The following is a 20,683-nucleotide window of genomic DNA, read 5'->3' on the forward strand; positions in this document are numbered from 1 at the left end:
ACATAGTCAAATCTTTCCTTAAGTTTGGGTCAGTCACAGTGGTTAGGTTTTCTGTCACTGTGTACTCTCTGTTTAGGGCCAAATAACATTCTAGTTTGTAAAAAAAAAAAGTGAATTCTTTCCAATGTGTCTTTCCAATGTGTCAAGTATGGTTATGATTACACTCATGGTGTAATCATAACAACATACAGGAACTCAGGTCCTTCTGCTCACCCGACCTAGAATTCCTTGCAATCAAATGTAACACTATTATCAGAGTACTTTTTACACTCTGTAGAGTGGGACCATATGTACTCTAAGATGGTGTTAAAATATACTTTAAGTATGGATTTAACACTGTTCAATGTACTGTGAGGAGAATATCTATAAGAGGAGTAGTAGGTCAAACGTGTGTGTGTGTGTGTGTGTGTGTGTGTGTGTGTGTGTGTGTGTGTGTGTGTGTGTGTGTGTGTGTGTGTGTGTGTGTGTGTGTGTGTGTGTGTGTGTGTGTGTGAACCGTAGCTTCAAAGAGGTAGTATATTGAATTGGTGTTTATTTGCGGTTTGACTACCAAGACCCATCAGATATTGTCCGACTAGGACGAACAGAGGGTATTTCACTCTGGCAGATAAATCACCTCCTATAGTAACAAAGTCCCTCTCAGACAAATCGAGATGATAATTTCATGAATTCCCAGTGTTGATTAATTCCAACTCATTAGCGTAGCCACTCAGGGCATTTAACTACTAAAGCCTCAAGGCATTGTCCCACATTTATTAAGGAAGCCAGAAATGCCACATCACTACCCGTTTGCGTCCAAATTGGCACCCTATTCCCTTTTGCCTTATGGGCCCTGGTCAAAAGTAGTGCCGTATACAAAACATTAAGAACACCTTCCTAATATTGAGTTGCACCCTCCCCATTTGCCCTCAGAACAGCCTCAATTTATCCAGTCATGGACTCTACAGGGTGTGGAAAGCGTTCCACAGGGATGCTGGTCCATGTTGACTCCAATGCTTCCCACAGTTGTGTTAAGTTGGCTGGAAGTCCTTTGGGTGGTGGACCATTCTTGATACACATGTGAAACTGTTAAGCGTAAAAACCCAGCAGTGTTGCAGTTCTTGACACACTCAAGCCGGTGCGGCTGGCACCTGCTACCAGACCCCGTTCATTGAAACAGTTCTTCATGTTTTATGTACTCAGTGTATATGGAATAGGGTGTCATTCACGATGCAACCCCGTCACATCCTGTGTCCCTCTCCCACTGACAAACTGACCGGCAGGATGACAAGATGGTCAATGATCAAAGCCCATCAATAGACTTCCTGAATCCCGGGGGGATGGGGGTTGTACTGCGGCTATCGATTGGCCGTGTCTGGTTTTCATTATTGTCGAGTCGGAATGCAAGAAAGGGGTCAGTTGCTCCTGCCAGTCACTGTGTGTGCGTGAGTGAGTGAAGTGGATCAGAGGGCAGTTTGATCTCCTAATGAATAACTTCCTGTGGAGTCGTTCCATGTCATTTCAGCAGGCTCTGACACCCACCATCACAGATTGTTCTGAAATCCTTTCTGTTGTTAGAAACAGATAAGATTAGCATTCCTGCAACATTATTTTGTTAATTTCATTTAATCTCTGAGAAATAAAGCTAGTTTGATTGCACCCAAACTGGCCCTATTGGATTTATAAGATTCACATAATATTCAATAAATATAGTCCCTAAAATCCGATTTGGGACTGAACTTCTTCTTACCATTGAGTAAGACATGAGGAATCCAATAAAATGTTCCAAAGCCAGCCACGGACCTCCCACGCCAATCCTTCCCCAACAACCAGGATACAGTATAAATTCACTATGTCTGACAAGTAGTAAGGAGCTGTGGCTTGGAATATTGCCTGTTAATTTGTTTAATATATTCCCTGTTAATTTGTTGATGTTTTAATCCCCTTGTTCAGATAAATTAGCCATTGAAGTCACTTGCATAAATGAGTGTGAAATTACTAGGTTTTGCCCACTAGATGCCGCTGTTCCTGCTGCTGCCACACCGTTTTATAAATGTTGCTGGTCTCTTGTCTCAGAGATCAAATTAGATTTCAAGAAAATAATGTTTCAGAAATGCTAATCTTGTCTGTTTTTAACTACAGAAACGATTTCATCACAGTCTGAGATGGTGGTTGTCGATATCCTATTTCTTGTGCTTTTTGAGGTGGAATGACCCTGTGACGTCACAACCTTTACTCTATTGAGCATGTTACTGGCCATTAGATGGTTGTGTGTGTGTGTTTGTTTGTTGAATTGTGACATTTGTGTGGTGTCATTGTGACTGTGTGTTTGTCTGTCTAATTGAGATGTGTTGTAGGTTTTGAAACACCACTTCTCTCTAAGTCAGGTTTAGGGATGGATTTCTATTCAGGAAACCGGAAGATGAGATTGTGTGATATGAGATTTTCATAAAACGTCAGTTTGAAGAAATGCTTGAGGTTGTGTGTTTGTCTTTCTTCATTTCATTATAGTGTCCTGCACATGGGCTTATAAGACTGTATGTCACATTGTGGTGTTGTAGGGGTTTGTGTGTTTGTTCATCTCATCCATTGGAGTTAGTGTGTGGTTTCACATGAGGCATATGCCTATACACTTCTTAACTTTGAAGTGAAAGTTCAGTGGGTTTTTGTTTGCTAGGGTACGGTATACATGCTGTATATGTGAATCAACGTTTGAATGCACTGTATAGTCTCTTTGTGTGTGTCTTTTTTTAAATGCGTGCACATTCCAAACCTTTACACCCACACACTAATGAGTGTGACTGACTTCACCCCCGTCTCTCACACACGTCTGGTAATGGCATTACGGTGTCTCAAGCAGCATTTACTGCCCTGGAGCTGCTGGGAGATTGTATGTGTCTGGGGATGGGAGGTGAATTAAATCTGGGCTGTAGAAAGGGGTTTTCCTCGTGTGTGTGTGTGTGTGTGTTTGTGCATATTTATACCTGTAAGTGTTTGAGAATGTGTGAAAATATTGACATTATGTGTGTGGGTGTGTGTGGGTGTCAGCCCACTACCTAGGTCAGGTTAGTTAGTGTGTTCCTCCAGTGCTGTTACCTTCCCTCAGCTGGTACCAACAACCAATAACACACAAGCAGGAAATGAGGAATGTCTCCCTTCTTCCACTCCTTCGATCTCCTCACCAGTCCCTTACATGTTCATGTCCACTTTGATTTCCTGTCATGTTATTAGAGGCTATAGGGTGATTCCGTGGGAAAGTCAACCTAATCATGCCCAAATAAAGTTAGTCATTAGCAAATGAAACCACATGTATAAGTATCCTGAAGGTCTGTATGTTGGAGTTCAGCTTTATTTGAAACGTTTTTAATGAGGCCAAGTCTAAAAAACAGAAGTCATTTCATGGCCTTTTGGTAGAGCACACAGAGCTTGTTTCTCCACTCACAGCTGTCCCCCAGTGTTGGTTATGAAGGTGAGATGTTAATGAACCAATACAGACCAAGTTGAAGTGTCTCCAGTCATGAAAAGATAGGGGGTGACTGGGACAATGTTACACCCTTTGTTTTCTTTAGGAAAGGTTTTTGTAAAACATGCACCTAACATTGGATCATCTTCCAGATGTCTCTCTGAAGTTAACGTTCATCAAGGTTTTATATGGTATATAATTGGTTTCTCCCTTTTCCTCGTCACCATTATATCTGCAACGTCCAAAACGGTTGTGGTGGATATTAATGTATCATATCTTTGCTTCAGAAGCTTGTGCATTCAACACATTGTGTGCTTGTTCTGATGTGTTCTTAAGACTTTTACAGAAGCAGTTGTTGATATATTGGAAATGATTTGTTCTGGTTCAGATGATCTTGGAAAAGATCTGCTGAAATGTGTTCCTTATACTTGGTTGTACTGTTTTTCAGATAGCACTCTTCTCATCTTTCTATGAAAGCCCCACAAAATAGACCAACTTTTAGGGCTGGCATAATTATCGTATAACCGTGTAAATGACGGTTATGGATGAATAAAATAAATGAATTCATAAGTTGTTTTTTTAATATGAAAAAAAATATGTTTTATCCTAAATTCCACGACTGGCACAGCACTACCAACCAGCTTCATCCAGAGTCCAGAAAAGTAGATTGTCAGTATAGGTACATGCATATTGTTTTATTTGCATATTGTGTTACAATATTTCAGAAAAGTTTTTATACAAAACAATATTTTATTGGTCTGTACATTCAACTGGTAATGATTTATTTTGATCTATATCAAATGAAGACAAGTGAATGTTAGGGTGTGGTGACTGGCCTACCTGTATACTATTCAGGCTGTTATAACGCAATCCTAATGTACTACTCTATGCCTTCTATTGAACTTTCTTTTTTAAACATTCAAATGACTTTCCTAAGAAATGGCGATCCATGTTTTGACCTAAAACTAAAACTTAGACTTCTGCCATTATGTTCAGTCTCCCCATGAAGCTTATCCATTTCATGTAACATCCATAGCGCTTATTTCTTAATTTCTCCAACATACCAATATTGAGAAGTCCACTTTCTTCGGTAACAGATGGAGAGAGGGGGTGACGGAGAGAGGGGAAAGACACAGAGAGGTTGTGTCTAAGGGCAGTAGACAGGACATAGTCTGCATACTTCTCCAATCTCCAAATAAGCAGACGTCTAGTGTACAAGAATGTTTACATGTATTTGTAATCTACTGTTTCTCTCTAATTCAATTTGAGGACTGCTTCTTACCTTTTTTGTGAGCATAGTGAAAGCACAGTAGAAGAGAATAGAGCCCACTGCAAGACAATGCGTGGGGGAGACTAGGGAATTGGCTGTGGAATGTGCAATAGAATAGAGTGTAGAATGTGAAATAGCATAAAATAGAATGTAGAATGTGAAAAATAATATGTTGAATTTAATAAATTGTGACAGAATGCAGTCTAGGATGTAGAATAGAATGTAGAATGTGGGCTAGAATACAATGTGAACTTGAATAGAACGTAGAATATGAAATAGAATGTGAAATTAAAACTCTATGCCTGTGATAAAGGTCTGAGACCCATTACATCATTTTGGGGAGTACCAGTACCAGTCTGTCTTAGTTTCCTGTTCTGAATGGTCCTCTATGGAGGAACTACCCAAGGTGTGTGAACAAACATCCATATTTTTCAAATCACTTTTTATTTTGTTTTCTCAAATTTACAGATTGCACTTTTATCTAAAGGCTCTTGGTTGTGGGCGCTGGCCAGTCACCCCATATCATCTCACACCTGGTCCCACCTAAAGGACTCATACACTCTCTCATACAGTCACTGTGTTTATACACGAGGGAGGTGTGTGTGTGTTTGTATCAGAGTGGTGTTTATGTGAAGGTTTTATGTATGTGTGTGTGTTTGTAAGCTTTGGGTGTGTCAAGGATGTGTATGTGAATAGTAGGTGTGTGTGCACTGTTATTTTCTAGAGAGAGAGCATGTGTGTGTATGAGAGCGCTGTATGGTCTGGTGTATTCAGTGTGTTGGTCTGGTGTATTCAGTGTGTTGGTCTGGTGTATTCAGTGTGTTGGTTTGGTGTATTCAGTGTGTTGGTCTGGTGTATTCAGTGTGTTGGTATGGTTTGGTGTATTCAGTGTGTTGGTATGGTTTGGTGTATTCAGTGTGTTGGTATGGTCTGGTGTATTCAGTGTGTTGGTTTGGTGTATTCAGTGTGTTGGTATGGTGTATTCAGTGTGTTGGTCTGGTCTGGTGTATTTAGTGTGTTGGTCTGGTCTGGTGTATTTAGTGTGTTGGTCTGGTGTATTCAGTGTGTTGGTCTGGTGTATTCAGTGTGTTGGTCTGGTGTATTCAGTGTGTTGGTCTGGTGTATTCAGTGTGTTGGTCTGGTGTATTCAGTGTGTTGGTCTGGTGTATTCAGTGTGTTGGTCTGGTGTATTCAGTGTGTTGGTCTGGTGTATTCAGTGTGTTGGTCTGGTGTATTCAGTGTGTTGGTCTGGTGTATTCAGTGTGTTGGTCTGGTGTATTCAGTGTGTTGGTCTGGTGTATTCAGTGTGTTGGTCTGGTGTATTCAGTGTGTTGGTCTGGTGTATTTAGTGTGTTGGTCTGGTGTATTTAGTGTGTTGGTCTGGTGTATTTAGTGTGTTGGTCTGGTGTATTTAGTGTGTTGGTCTGGTGTATTTAGTGTGTTGGTCTGGTGTATTTAGTGTGTTGGTCTGGTGTATTTAGTGTGTTGGTCTGGTGTATTTAGTGTGTTGGTCTGGTGTATTTAGTGTGTTGGTCTGGTGTATTCAGTGTGTTGTTGGTCTGGTGTATTCAGTGTGTTGTTGGTCTGGTGTATTCAGTGTGTTGTTGGTCTGGTGTATTCAGTGTGTTGTTGGTCTGGTGTATTCAGTGTGTTGTTGGTCTGGTGTATTCAGTGTGTTGTTGGTCTGGTGTATTCAGTGTGTTGTTGGTCTGGTGTATTCAGTGTGTTGTTGGTCTGGTGTATTCAGTGTGTTGTTGGTCTGGTGTATTCAGTGTGTTGTTGGTCTGGTGTATTCAGTGTGTTGTTGGTCTGGTGTATTCAGTGTGTTGTTGGTCTGGTGTATTCAGTGTGTTGTTGGTCTGGTGTATTCAGTGTGTTGTTGGTCTGGTGTATTCAGTGTGTTGTTGGTCTGGTGTATTCAGTGTGTTGTTGGTCTGGTGTATTCAGTGTGTTGTTGGTCTGGTGTATTCAGTGTGTTGTTGGTCTGGTGTATTCAGTGTGTTGTTGGTCTGGTGTATTCAGTGTGTTGTTGGTCTGGTGTATTCAGTGTGTTGTTGGTCTGGTGTATTCAGTGTGTTGTTGGTCTGGTGTATTCAGTGTGTTGTTGGTCTGGTGTATTCAGTGTGTTGTTGGTCTGGTGTATTCAGTGTGTTGTTGGTCTGGTGTATTCAGTGTGTTGTTGGTCTGGTGTATTTAGTGTGTTGTTGGTCTGGTGTATTTAGTGTGTTGTTGGTCTGGTGTATTTAGTGTGTTGTTGGTCTGGTGTATTCAGTGTGTTGGTCTGGTGTATTTAGTGTGTTGGTCTGGTGTATTCAGTGTGTTGGTCTGGTCTGGTGTATTCAGTGTGTTGGTCTGGTGTATTTAGTGTGTTGGTCTGGTGTATTCAGTGTGTTGGTCTGGTCTGGTGTATTCAGTGTGTTGGTCTGGTGTATTTAGTGTGTTGGTCTGGTGTATTCAGTGTGTTGGTCTGGTGTATTCAGTGTGTTGGTCTGGTGTATTTAGTGTGTTGGTCTGGTGTATTCAGTGTGTTGGTCTGGTCTGGTGTATTCAGTGTGTTGGTCTGGTGTATTTAGTGTGTTGGTCTGGTGTATTTAGTGTGTTGGTCTGGTGTATTCAGTGTGTTGGTCTGGTCTGGTGTATTCAGTGTGTTGGTCTGGTGTATTTAGTGTGTTGGTCTGGTGTATTCAGTGTGTTGGTCTGGTCTGGTGTATTCAGTGTGTTGGTCTGGTCTGGTGTATTCAGTGTGTTGGTCTGGTGTATTTAGTGTGTTGGTCTGGTGTATTCAGTGTGTTGGTCTGGTGTATTCAGTGTGTTGGTCTGGTGTATTTAGTGTGTTGGTCTGGTGTATTCAGTGTGTTGGTCTGGTCTGGTGTATTCAGTGTGTTGGTCTGGTGTATTTAGTGTGTTGGTCTGGTGTATTTAGTGTGTTGGTCTGGTGTATTCAGTGTGTTGGTCTGGTCTGGTGTATTCAGTGTGTTGGTCTGGTGTATTTAGTGTGTTGGTCTGGTGTATTCAGTGTGTTGGTCTGGTGTATTCAGTGTGTTGGTCTGGTGTATTTAGTGTGTTGGTCTGGTGTATTCAGTGTGTTGGTCTGGTCTGGTGTATTCAGTGTGTTGGTCTGGTGTATTTAGTGTGTTGGTCTGGTGTATTTAGTGTGTTGGTCTGGTGTATTCAGTGTGTTGGTCTGGTGTATTCAGTGTGTTGGTCTGGTGTATTTAGTGTGTTGGTCTGGTGTATTTAGTGTGTTGGTCTGGTGTATTTAGTGTGTTGGTCTGGTGTATTTAGTGTGTTGGTCTGGTGTATTTAGTGTGTTGGTCTGGTGTATTCAGTGTGTTGGTCTGGTGTATTCAGTGTGTTGTTGGTCTGGTGTATTCAGTGTGTTGTTGGTCTGGCGTATTTAGTGTGTTGGTCTGGTGTATTTAGTGTGTTGGTCTGGTGTATTTAGTGTGTTGGTCTGGTGTATTCAGTGTGTTGGTCTGGTGTATTCAGTGTGTTGGTCTGGTGTATTCAGTGTGTTGGTCTGGTGTATTTAGTGTGTTGGTCTGGTGTATTCAGTGTGTTGGTTTGGTGTATTCAGTGTGTTGGTCTGGTGTATTCAGTGTGTTGGTTTGGTGTATTCAGTGTGTTGGTTTGGTGTATTCAGTGTGTTGGTTTGGTGTATTCAGTGTGTTGGTTTGGTGTATTCAGTGTGTTGGTTTGGTGTATTCAGTGTGTTGGTCTGGTGTATTCAGTGTGTTGGTCTGGTGTATTCAGTGTGTTGGTCTGGTGTATTCAGTGTGTTGGTCTGGTGTATTCAGTGTGTTGGTCTGGTGTATTCAGTGTGTTGGTCTGGTGTATTCAGTGTGTTGGTCTGGTGTATTCAGTGTGTTGGTCTGGTGTATTCAGTGTGTTGGTCTGGTGTATTCAGTGTGTTGGTCTGGTGTATTCAGTGTGTTGGTCTGGTGTATTCAGTGTGTTGGTCTGGTGTATTCAGTGTGTTGGTCTGGTGTATTCAGTGTGTTGGTCTGGTGTATTCAGTGTGTTGGTCTGGTCTGGTGTATTTAGTGTGTTGGTCTGGTCTGGTGTATTTAGTGTGTTGGTCTGGTCTGGTGTATTTAGTGTGTTGGTTTGGTGTATTCAGTGTGTTGGTTTGGTGTATTCAGTGTGTTGGTCTGGTGTATTCAGTGTGTTGGTCTGGTGTATTTAGTGTGTTGGTCTGGTCTGGTGTATTTAGTGTGTTGGTCTGGTCTGGTGTATTTAGTGTGTTGGTTTGGTGTATTCAGTGTGTTGGTTTGGTGTATTCAGTGTGTTGGTCTGGTGTATTCAGTGTGTTGGTCTGGTGTATTCAGTGTGTTGGTCTGGTGTATTCAGTGTGTTGGTATGGTCTGGTGTATTTAGTGTGTTGGTCTGGTCTGGTGTATTTAGTGTGTTGGTCTGGTCTGGTGTATTTAGTGTGTTGGTCTGGTCTGGTGTATTTAGTGTGTTGGTCTGGTCTGGTGTATTTAGTGTGTTGGTCTGGTCTGGTGTATTTAGTGTGTTGGTCTGGTGTATTTAGTGTGTTGGTCTGGTGTATTCAGTGTGTTGGTCTGGTGTATTCAGTGTGTTGGTCTGGTGTATTTTGTGTGTTTTTCTGGTGTATTTAGTGTGCTGGTCTGGTGTATTTTGTGTGTTGGTCTGGTGTATTCAGTGTGTTGGTATGTGTACAGTAGGGGAATGTGTTTGATCCCTATCTGTCCCATGATTGTCCACGTTAGCTGTCAATCATTCTCAGGTTTGTAGGCCTCCTTGCTTGCACACGCTTTTTCAGTTCTGCCCACAAATTTTATATAGGATTGAGGTCAGGGATTTGTGATGGCTGCTCCAATACCTTGACTTTGTTGTCCTTAAGCCATTTTGTCACAACTTTGGAAGTATGTTTGGGGTCTTTGTCCATTTGGAAGATCATTTGCGACCAAGCTTTAACTTCCTGACTGATGTCTTGCGATGTTGCTTCAATATATCCACATAATTTTCCCCCCTCATGATGCCATCTATTTTGTGAAGTGCACCAGTCCCTCCTGCAGCAAAGCACCCCCACAACATGATGCTGCTACCCCCGTGCTTCACGGTTGGGATGGTGTTTTTGGGCTTGCAAGCATCCCCCGTTTTCCTCCAAACATAACGATGGTCATTATGGCAAACAGTTGTATTTTTGTTTCGTCAGACCAGAGGACTTTTCTCCAAAAAGTACATCTTTGTTCCCATGTGCAGTTGCAAACCGTAGTCTGGCTTTTTAATGGCGGTTTTGGAGCAGTGGCTTCTTCCTTGCTGAGCGGCCTTTCAGGTTATGTTCGATATAGGACTTGTTTTACTGTGGATATAGATACTTTTGTACCTGTTTCCTCCAGCATCTTCACATGGTCCTTTGCTGTTGTTCTGGGATTGATTTGCACTTTTCACACCTAAGTACGTTCATCTCTAGGAGACAGAACGCGTCTCCTTCCTGAGCGGTATGACGACTGCGTGGTCCCATGGTGTTTATACTTGCGTACTATTGTTTGTACAGATGAATGTGGTACCTTCAGGCGTTTGGAAATTGCTCCCAAGGATGAACCAGACTTGTGGAGGTCTACAATTTTTTTCTGAGGTCTTGGCTGATTTCTTTAGATTTTCCCATGATGTCAAGCAAAGAGGCACGGAGTTTGAAGGTAGTCCTTGAAATACATCCACAGGTACACCTCCAATTGACTCAGGCTAATTGACCCACTGGAATTGTGATACAGTGAAATAATCTGTCTGTAAACAATTGTTGGAAAAATTACTTGTGTCATGCACAAAGTAGATGTCCTAACCGACTTGCCAAAACTATAGTTCGTTAACAAGAAATTTGTGGAGTGGTTGAAAAACTAGTTTTAATGACTCCAACCTGAGTGTATGTTAACTTCCGACTTCAACTGTATATACATTGACATTTGAAATGTGTTATTATTTTGCGACTTTTGTGAGTGTGATGTTTGCTGTACATTTTTTATTGTTTAATTCACTTTTGTTTATTATCTATTTCACTTGCTTTGGCAATGTAAACATATGTTTCCCATGTCAATAAAGCCCCTAAAATGTAAAATTGAAGTTGACTTGAGAGAACGAGAGACTTCGAAGGTCATGGGAAAACGAGTCCATTCCATGCTCATCTTAGCCTTGTGGTGGTCCCACATCCCATAGAAGAAATGTAGCCTGGTCCCAGATCTGTTTGCACTGTCTTTCTGACTCCGATGGGCATTGTGATGTGGCTAAGGCAAGATCTGTGATCAGGCTAAAAGAAAAGGGTTTCTATATTGTGTCTCTTTGTACTTAAGTGTCTATCATGATCATGTGCTCAACACATAGAAAGCCTGTTGTGGGACTTAAGTGTGATTTTCAATTACAAGAAAAGAATCAAGTTAAATTGGAAAGCATACAATTCTAAGGACTGTGTCTTGGTGTGTGTTGGCTTACAGTCTGTCTGTCTTGTGTCCACAGCATGTGGAGAGGCTTGAATGTGAACTGTGCAGACAGTTCAGGGTACACACCCCTCCACCACGCATCACTGAACGGACACAGGTAAGAGTGTGTGTGAATGTGGAGAGGTGGCTGGTGGGGGTGAGGAAGTGTTTGTCCGTGTGCTTGCATGCTTGTGAGTGTAATACAATGTGATTGCCTTTTCCAGACACACACATACTAGGGCTGTGCGATATATCAAATGAATTAGATTCATTTAAATATGTTTTTCTGCGATATTCCAAATGCCTGTATCACAAGAATCAAGTATTCTTTTTTTATCTGCTAGTTGTCATGTAGTCTTCTTGGTCTCGTCTCCTTCTCTTCTGCTGTGACTGTTAACCTTCCCATTTACACATACACACCAACACTTGAAAGCCAGATCAGTTTAATTGCAAAAAAGCATGTTAAACTATTTTATTAAAATAATGACATTATTAGTGGCTCTTACGGTTGTAGAAGGTTTATATTTAGTTTAGTCAAGTCCTGAATTCATTAGATCATTGCTGACTGTTTGAAATGCAGTGTATTGACCTTTAATTGTACAACAAAGATGATTTAGAGAAAACAGAAATAATATATATTGTGAATCTCCCTTAAGTTTGAAAAAGCTCTTACATACACATACACACCAGTCTCTTTCCACATTCTCTCTCTCTCTCTCACACACACACACACACACACACACACACACACACACACACACACACACACACACACACACACACACACACACACACAAATCCCTTTTTCCCACTGTTGGATTAAGATGAGTCTGACGGCTAGCCCTGCTCAGCCAAACTGTCGGATTAACGCTGTGCTTTGGAGGCAATAATGTGGATTTCCTTCTTAGAACAGCTGCAGTAGAGGAGGTAGAGAGAGGGGAGAGAGGAGGTAGAGAGAGGGGAGAGAGGAGGTAGAGAGAGGGGAGAGAGGAGGTAGAGAGAGGGGAGAGGGGAGGGAGAGAGCGAGGGGGAGGGGGGGTCAGGCACAGAAGGAGAGAGGGAGGCACAGAAGGAGCGAGAGCGAAGCAGGCACAGAAGGAGCGAGAGCGAAGCAGGCACAGAAGGAGCGAGAGCGAAGCAGGCACAGAAGGAGCGAGAGCGAAGCAGGCACAGAAGGAGAGAGAGCGAAGCAGGCACAGAAGGAGCGAGAGCGAAGCAGGCACAGAAGGAGCGAGAGCGAAGCAGGCACAGAAGGAGCGAGAGCGAAGCAGGCACAGAAGGAGCGAGAGCGAAGCAGGCACAGAAGGAGCGAGAGCGAAGCAGGCACAGAAGGAGCGAGAGCGAAGCAGGCACAGAAGGAGCGAGAGCGAAGCAGGCACAGAAGGAGCGAGAGCGAAGCAGGCACAGAAGGAGAGAGAGCGAAGCAGGCACAGAAGGAGAGAGAGAGTGAGACGGAGAGGGAGAGAGAAGGAGACAGAGATAAAGGGAGAGAGAGCAAAAAGTACAGGCTCCAAGTGAAAAACAAGGTCACCAACACACACTTCGAGAAGTGATTTAGAACTTTAGATGAGGGGGGGACAAGGAGGGAACTAACCATTTAACTGTACACTTTTAGACCGTTGAGTTTTGACAATGGATACATCCTAAATTGCACCGTATTCCCTATATACTGTAGTAGTGCACTATATAGGGAATAGGGGCCATTTGGGACACAATCAATGTGAACGTGCCATTCTAAAAGGTGAAGCAACAAACTGAATTGTTTCAATGTGAAGAGTTAATTTCAGTCCAGCTAATGCTATTAATGATTTTAATCCACACACATATAAACATTCAATCAGCCTTGGTTATGCAGCTGGCATTATGATTCGGGACAAGTAAAGTACTTATGCTTTTCTTTCTCTCTCCCCCTTCTCGCTCTGTTTCCATTTTCTTTCTCTCTCTCTCTCTTTACGGTTTCTTGCCTTTCTTTCCCCCTCTCTCTCTATTCCATCTCTTCCCTCTCTCCCTCGCACTCTCTCACTCCCGTTACTGCTTTCCTCTCTCTCTATCCCCTTCTGCCATCCTCCCCATCCTCCTCCCTCTTTCCCCTCCATCCTCCTCCCTCCTTCCCCTCCATCCTCCTCCCTCCTTCCCCTCCATCCTCCTCCATCCTCCTCCCTCCTTCCCCTCCATCCTCCTCCCTCCTTCCCCTCCATCCTCCTCCCTCCTTCCCCTCCATCCTCCTCCCTCCTTCCCCTCCATCCTCCTCCCTCTTTCCCCTCCATCCTCCTCCCTCCTTCCCCTCCTCAGGGACGTGGTGTTGAAGTTGCTCCAGTTTGAAGCCTCCACCAATGTGGCTGACAGTAAGGGCTGCTTCCCGTTGCACCTGGCCGCCTGGCGCGGGGACGTAGACATCGTCCGTATCCTCGTCCACCACGGGCCCTCGCACTGCCGCGTCAACCAGCAGGTGACAACACACTGTTCTGTTCTATACTGTACTGCACACTATACTGTACTGCACACTATTCTGTACTACACACTATTATGTTCTACACTGTTCTGTAGTATACTGTACTGCACACTATTCTGTACTACACACTATTATGTTCTACACTGTTCTGTGCTACACACTTACGTACTACACACTATGTACTACACACTATTCTGTAGTACACTATTATATTCTACACACTATTCTGTTCTACACTATTCAGTAGTACACTAGTCTGTCCTACACACTCTACTACACAATAGTATGTACAACACACTATTCTGCACTACACACTTCTGTACTACACACTATTCTGCACTGCGCACTATTCTGCACTACACACTATTCTGCACTACACTATTCTGTTCTACACACTATTCTGTAGGACACTTCTGTTCTACACACAATTATGTACTACACACTATTCTACACTACACACTATTCTGTTCTACACACTATTCTGTTCAATTCACTGTTCTGTTCTACACACTATTCTTTTCTACACACTATTCCATACTACACACTGTTGCTTAATACACTATTCTGCACTACACTATTCTGTTCTACACACTATTCTGTAGGACACTTCTGTTCTACACACAATTATGTACTACACACTATTCTACACTACACACTGTTGCTTAATACACTACTCTGTTCTACACACTACTCTGTTCTACACACTATTCTGTACTACACACTATTCTGTACTACACACTATTCTGTTCTACACACTATTCTGTTCAATTCACTGTTCTGTTCTACACACTATTCCATACTACACACTGTTGCTTAATACACTACTCTGTTCTACACACTATTCTGTTCTACACACTACTCTGTTCTACACACTATTCTGTTCTACACACCACTCTGTTCTACACACTATTCTGTTCTACACACTATTCCATACTACACACTGTTGCTTAATACACTATTCTGTTCTACACACTATTCTGTTCTACACACTATTCCATACTACACACTGTTGCTTAATACACTATTCTGTTCTACACACTATTCTGTTCTACACACTATTCTGTTCTACACACTATTAAATACTACACACTGTTGCTTAATACACTATTATGTTCTACACACTATTCTGTTCTACACTATTCAGTAGTACACTAGTCTGTCCTACACACTCTACTACACAATAGTATGTACAACACACTATTCTGCACTACACACTTCTGTACTACACACTATTCTGCACTGCGCACTATTCTGCACTACACACTATTCTGCACTACACTATTCTGTTCTACACACTATTCTGTAGGACACTTCTGTTCTACACACAATTATGTACTACACACTATTCTACACTACACACTATTCTGTTCAATTCACTGTTCTGTTCTACACACTATTCTTTTCTACACACTATTCCATACTACACACTGTTGCTTAATACACTATTCTGTTCTACACACTATTCTGTTCTACACACTATTCCATACTACACACTGTTGCTTAATACACTATTCTGCACTACACTATTCTGTTCTACACACTATTCTGTAGGACACTTCTGTTCTACACACAATTATGTACTACACACTATTCTACACTACACACTGTTGCTTAATACACTACTCTGTTCTACACACTATTCTGTTCTACACACTATTCTGTACTACACACTATTCTGTACTACACACTATTCTGTACTACACACTATTCTGTTCTACACACTATTCTGTTCAATTCACTGTTCTGTTCTACACACTATTCCATACTACACACTGTTGCTTAATACACTACTCTGTTCTACACACTATTCTGTTCTACACACTACTCTGTTCTACACACTATTCTGTTCTACACACTACTCTGTTCTACACACTATTCTGTTCTACACACTATTCCATACTACACACTGTTGCTTAATACACTATTCTGTTCTACACACTATTCTGTTCTACACACTTTCCATACTACACACTGTTGCTTAATACACTATTCTGTTCTACACACTATTCTGTTCTACACACTATTCCATACTACACACTATTCCATACTACACACTGTTGCTTAATACACTATTATGTTCTACACACTATTCTGTTCTACACACTATTCCATACTACACACTGTTGCTTAATACACTATTCTGTTCTACACACTATTCTGTTCAATTCACTGTTCGGTTCTACACACTATTCTGTTCTACACACTGTTGCTTAATACACTACTCTGTTCTACACACTATTCTGTTCTACACACTATTCCATACTACACACTGTTGCTTAATACACTACTCTGTTCTACACACTATTCTGTACTACACACTATTCCATACTACACACTGTTGCTTAATACACTACTCTGTTCTACACACTATTCTGTTCTACACACTATTCTGTTCTACACACTATTCTGTTCTACACACTATTCTGTTCTACACACTATTCTGTTCTACACACTATTCTGTTCTACACACTATTCTGTTCTAAACACTATTCCGTACTACACACTGTTGCTTAATACACTACTCTGTTCTACACACTATTCTGTACTACACACTTCTGTTCTACACACTATTCTGTTCTACACACTGTTCTGTTCTACACACTATTCTGTTCTACACACTATTCTGTTCTACACACTATTCTGTTCTACACACTGTTGTTTAATACACTATTCTGTTCTACACACTATTCTGTTCTACACACTATTCTGTTCTACACACTGTTGTTTAATACACTATTCTGTTCTACACACTGTTGTTTAATACACTATTCTGTTCTACACACTGTTGTTTAATACACTATTCTGTTCTACACACTATTCTGTTCTACACACTATTCTGTTCTACACACTGTTGTTTAATACACTATTCTGTTCTACACACTGTTGCTTAATACACTGTTCTGTTCTACACACTATTCTGTTCTACACACTGTTGCTTAATACACTGTTCTGTTCTACACACTACTCTGTTCTACACACTGTTGTTTAATACACTATTCTGTTCTACACACTGTTGTTTAATACACTATTCTGTTCTACACACTGTTGTTTAATACACTATTCTGTTCTACACACTATTCTGTTCTACACACTATTCTGTTCTACACACTGTTGTTTAATACACTATTCTGTTCTACACACTGTTGCTTAATACACTGTTCTGTTCTACACACTATTCTGTTCTACACACTGTTGTTTAATACACTATTCTGTTCTACACACTGTTGTTTAATACACTATTCTGTTCTACACACTATTCTGTTCTACACACTGTTGTTTAATACACTATTCTGTTCTACACACTATTCTGTTCTACACACTATTCTGTTCTACACACTATTCTGTTCTACACACTATTCTGTTCTACACACTGTTGTTTAATACACTATTCTGTTCTACACACTGTTGTTTAATACACTACTCTGTTCTACACACTGTTGTTTAATACAATATTCTGTTCTACACACTGTTGTTTAATACACTATTCTGTTCTACACACTATTCTGTTCTACACACTGTTGTTTAATACACTATTCTGTTCTACACACTATTCTGTTCTGACACACTGTTTTGATACCTTCTTCTAAACACTGTTTTTATACACTATTCTGTTCTACACACTGTTGTTTAATACACTATTCTGTTCTACACACTGTTGTTTAATACACTACTCTGTTCTACACACTGTTGTTTAATACACTATTCTGTTCTACACACTGTTGTTTAATACACTACTCTGTTCTACACACTGTTGTTGGCTTCATGCAGTGCATTACCAAGCAATAATAACCTAATGCTGGTTGTGGATCCTAACGTGTCTCGGCCTAACGTGTCCCTCCCAACCTCCCTCCCTCCCTCCCCCTCTCTCTCTCTCTCCCTCCCTCCTCCCTCCCTCCCTCCCCTCCCTCCCTCCTCCATCCACCCCTCCCTCCCTCCCTCCCTCCCTCCATCCACCCCTCCCTCCCTCCCTCCACTCCACCCCTCCCTCCTCCCTCCCTCCCTCCTCCATCCACCCCTCCCCTCCCTCCCTCCATCCACCCCTCCCTCCCTCCCTCCCTCCCTCCCTCCCATCCACCCCTCCTCCCTCCCTCCCTCCCTCCATCCACCCCTCCCTCCCTCCCTCCAATCCACCCTCCCTCCCCTCCCTCCTCCCTCCCCCTCCCTCCCTCCTCCCTCCCTCCCTCCCTCCTCTCCTCTCCCTCCCTCTGTACTAGTCTAACTGCAATGGGGGAGTTTATTTGTTAAGCCTAGTCATTAATTAGCCGAAAGTCGTCTTGACACCACTACGTTGTTACAATTGGTTAATTACTAGTGGATGTGATAGGAGTGGGGCTGTTCAAGGGCTCTAGGGCTGCGTCACAAATGGCACCATATTTCTTACATAGTGCATTACTTGTGACCAAGCTCTTTGAGCCCAGGTCAAAAGTAGTGCACCGTATAGGGACTAGTGTGCCCTTTGGGCGCAGCCAGGATCTGCCTAAGGAAGTTTGGAGCAGAAGGAACACCTTATTGATCCACCAGCACTGATGAAACAACTAACACACTGTGATTGATGACGCCGGAGTGTTTGTTGAACGTGTGTGGGGGAGGGAGGGAAGGGAGGGAGGGAGGGAGGGAGGGAGGGAGGTGAGGGAGGGAGGGAGGGTGGAGGGAGGAGGGAGGGAGGGAGGAGGGAGGGAGGGAGGGAGGAGGGAGGGAGGAGGGAGGAGGGGAGGGAGGGAGGGAGGAATGGAGGGTTGGGGGGAGTAAGGGAGGGAGGGAGGAATGGAGGGTTGGAGGGAGTAAGGGAGGGAGGGAGGGGTGGATGGAGGGATGGATGGAGGGATGGAGGAGGGAGGAGGGAGGGAGGAGGGGAGGGGAGGGAGGGAGGGGAGGGAGGAGGGAGGGAGGGTGGGGGGGGGGTGGATGGATGGATGGATGGAGGGAATGTTTGTGTGTACCGGTACATTTATGTATGAACACCAATGCTTGTGTGTTGATCGCTGTGCGTATGCTTTGGATTGAAGTGGAGTATTTTAAGGGTATTACAGGGGTATTTTCCGCTATCCAGGTCCCCCATTGAAAACCCTTTTTATCAGACAGTCAACCTCTCAGTCCTACCCAGTCAGACAATCAGCATTCCTCCCAGTTAGTGTTAGTGTGGGGGTCTTATACCCCTTCCCCTGGAAGAAAGACCGCTTTTGATCCCCCTTTCACCCCTCCACCTCTCCCCCCTTTTCCTCTCATCCCCCTTCTTTCTGGACGGGCAGCGCTTTTAACATGAGTTCCTTTCTAGTCTCGGTCAGCAGTGGTGAAGGGCTGTGGGTCTGGGAGCTGTTCAAGACAGCAAAGGGTTGATTTTTCCAACGAGCGGCTCTGACAGTTGCCTTTATTGTCCATTGTTGGCGGAGGGAAGGAGGGATGACGGGAGGGGTGGAGGGATGGGGTGGAGGGATGGAACATCAGGGGGACAAATGGAGCTCACTCTCACCTTCCTGTGAGGTCAGGGGGTCAGGTCAGTGGCCCTTTTCCTCTCTTTCTTCATTTCTCTCCCTTTTTTCTTTCTCCCTTTCTCTCTCCCTCTGTTTCTTTCTCTCTTTCTTTCTCTCTCTATCCTCTCTCTCATCTGGTATGACTGGGGAAGGAATGTGACTCTGCTGAAGGTAGTAGCAGCTGGGGAACAATGGGGGATTGTACTGCTGGAGGGGGACACACACGTATGTATGTATATATGCAATAGATTCCAAAGAACAAATGACACACACACACATAAAGTAATCCTGCATACATACACAGTATGTCCCACATAGACAGACACTAAAGACTTGAAGGAAAATAGTCTAACACGGTTATGAGCACACACACACAGACTGTTTGTATAAGTGCCTTGGCGTGCCTCTGTGTAACTACATCCTGTTGAATGATTTAGGTTTCCTCCCTTGTGCGTGTGTGTGCGTGTGTGTGTGTGCACGTGTGTGTGAGTGCGTGTGTGCGTGTGTGTGTGAGAGCAAGAGAGAGAGAGATAGAGACCACGTCTGTGTGAGTGAGAGAGAGAGAGAGAGAGAGAGAGAGAGAGAGAGAGAGAGAGAGAGAGAACCACCGTCTGTGTGAGGGAGAGAGAGAGAGAGAGGGAGAGAGAGAGAGAGAACACGCTGTGTGTGGAGAGAGAGAGAGAGAGAGAGAGAGAGAGAGTAGAGAGCAGAGAGAGAATGAGAGAGAGCACGTCTGTGTGAGTGAGAGAGAGAGAACCACGTCTGTGAGTAGAGAGAGACCACGTCTTTGAGTGAGAGATGAGAGAGAGAGAGAGAGAGATGAGAGGAGAGAGAGGAGAGAGAGATAGAGAGAGAGAGAGAGAGAGAGGAGAAGGTGAGAAAAAAGAGAGAGAGAGAGAGAGAGAGAGAGAGAGAGAGAGAGAGAGAGAGAGAGAGAGACCACGTCTGTGTGAGTGAGAGAGAGAGAGATAGAGAGAGAGAGAGAGACCATATGTGCGTGTGAATGAGGCTCATATGTCAGGATCTTTAGGGTCAAGGGTCAGGCCATGCTAACTGTGAGCAGGAGGCACGGTGACTGGAGGGTAAACAGAGAGGCCTGGGGCTGTCTGACACACACACACAACACTGCTCAGTAGGGTAAAGAGAGGTTGAAGATTTCGTAAAAAAAAAAATAGTGGTGGCCGTTTGTCCGTCGAGTCCTTGTTTCCACGCTGACGGAAAGGCAACTGGTTTGCGATGACATATCCCATTGTCTGGGAGGTTGGGGGTATGACGTGCGTGGGCGGGAGCGTTCTACTGTATGTATCGATGCTCCCTCCCTGCTATAAGGCACGTGGTTCAAAAAAGAAAAAAAAAAAAAAAAAAAAAAAAAAAAAAAATATCTGGGAGGGAAAGGGGAGAACGTGGGGGGGGAGGGGGGGGAGGAAGGAAGAGACGGAGGGGAGGGGGGGGGGGAAAAAAGGAAGGGGAGCAGAGGAAGGAGAGGAGAGAGGGGGGGAAGGGGAGGAGAGGGGGGAAGGAAAAGGAGGGAGGGGAGGAAAGAAAAAAAAGGGAGGGGGGGGGAAGAGGGGAGAGAAAAAAAGGAAAAGGCAAAAAAAAAAAAAAAGA

The 20,683-nt window shown here is 43.3% G+C and overlaps 1 long non-coding RNA gene across 1 annotated transcript in view; it reads left to right on the forward strand.

The window, feature by feature from the left end:
* The window catches only part of LOC120049396, a 54,786-nt gene extending 41,218 nt beyond the window's left edge, over nt 1–13,568 (forward strand). Inside the window, exons 2-3 of the long non-coding RNA XR_005477108.1 lie at nt 11,190–11,270; nt 13,445–13,568. This is a non-coding gene — a long non-coding RNA (uncharacterized LOC120049396). The remainder of the gene's footprint in view (nt 1–11,189; nt 11,271–13,444) is intronic.
* The last annotated feature ends 7,115 nt before the right edge of the window (nt 13,569–20,683 follow it).

The sequence above is a fragment of the Salvelinus namaycush genome, chromosome 6 (assembly GCF_016432855.1).
Source record: "Salvelinus namaycush isolate Seneca chromosome 6, SaNama_1.0, whole genome shotgun sequence".
NCBI classification, from domain to species: Eukaryota; Metazoa; Chordata; class Actinopteri; order Salmoniformes; family Salmonidae; genus Salvelinus; species Salvelinus namaycush.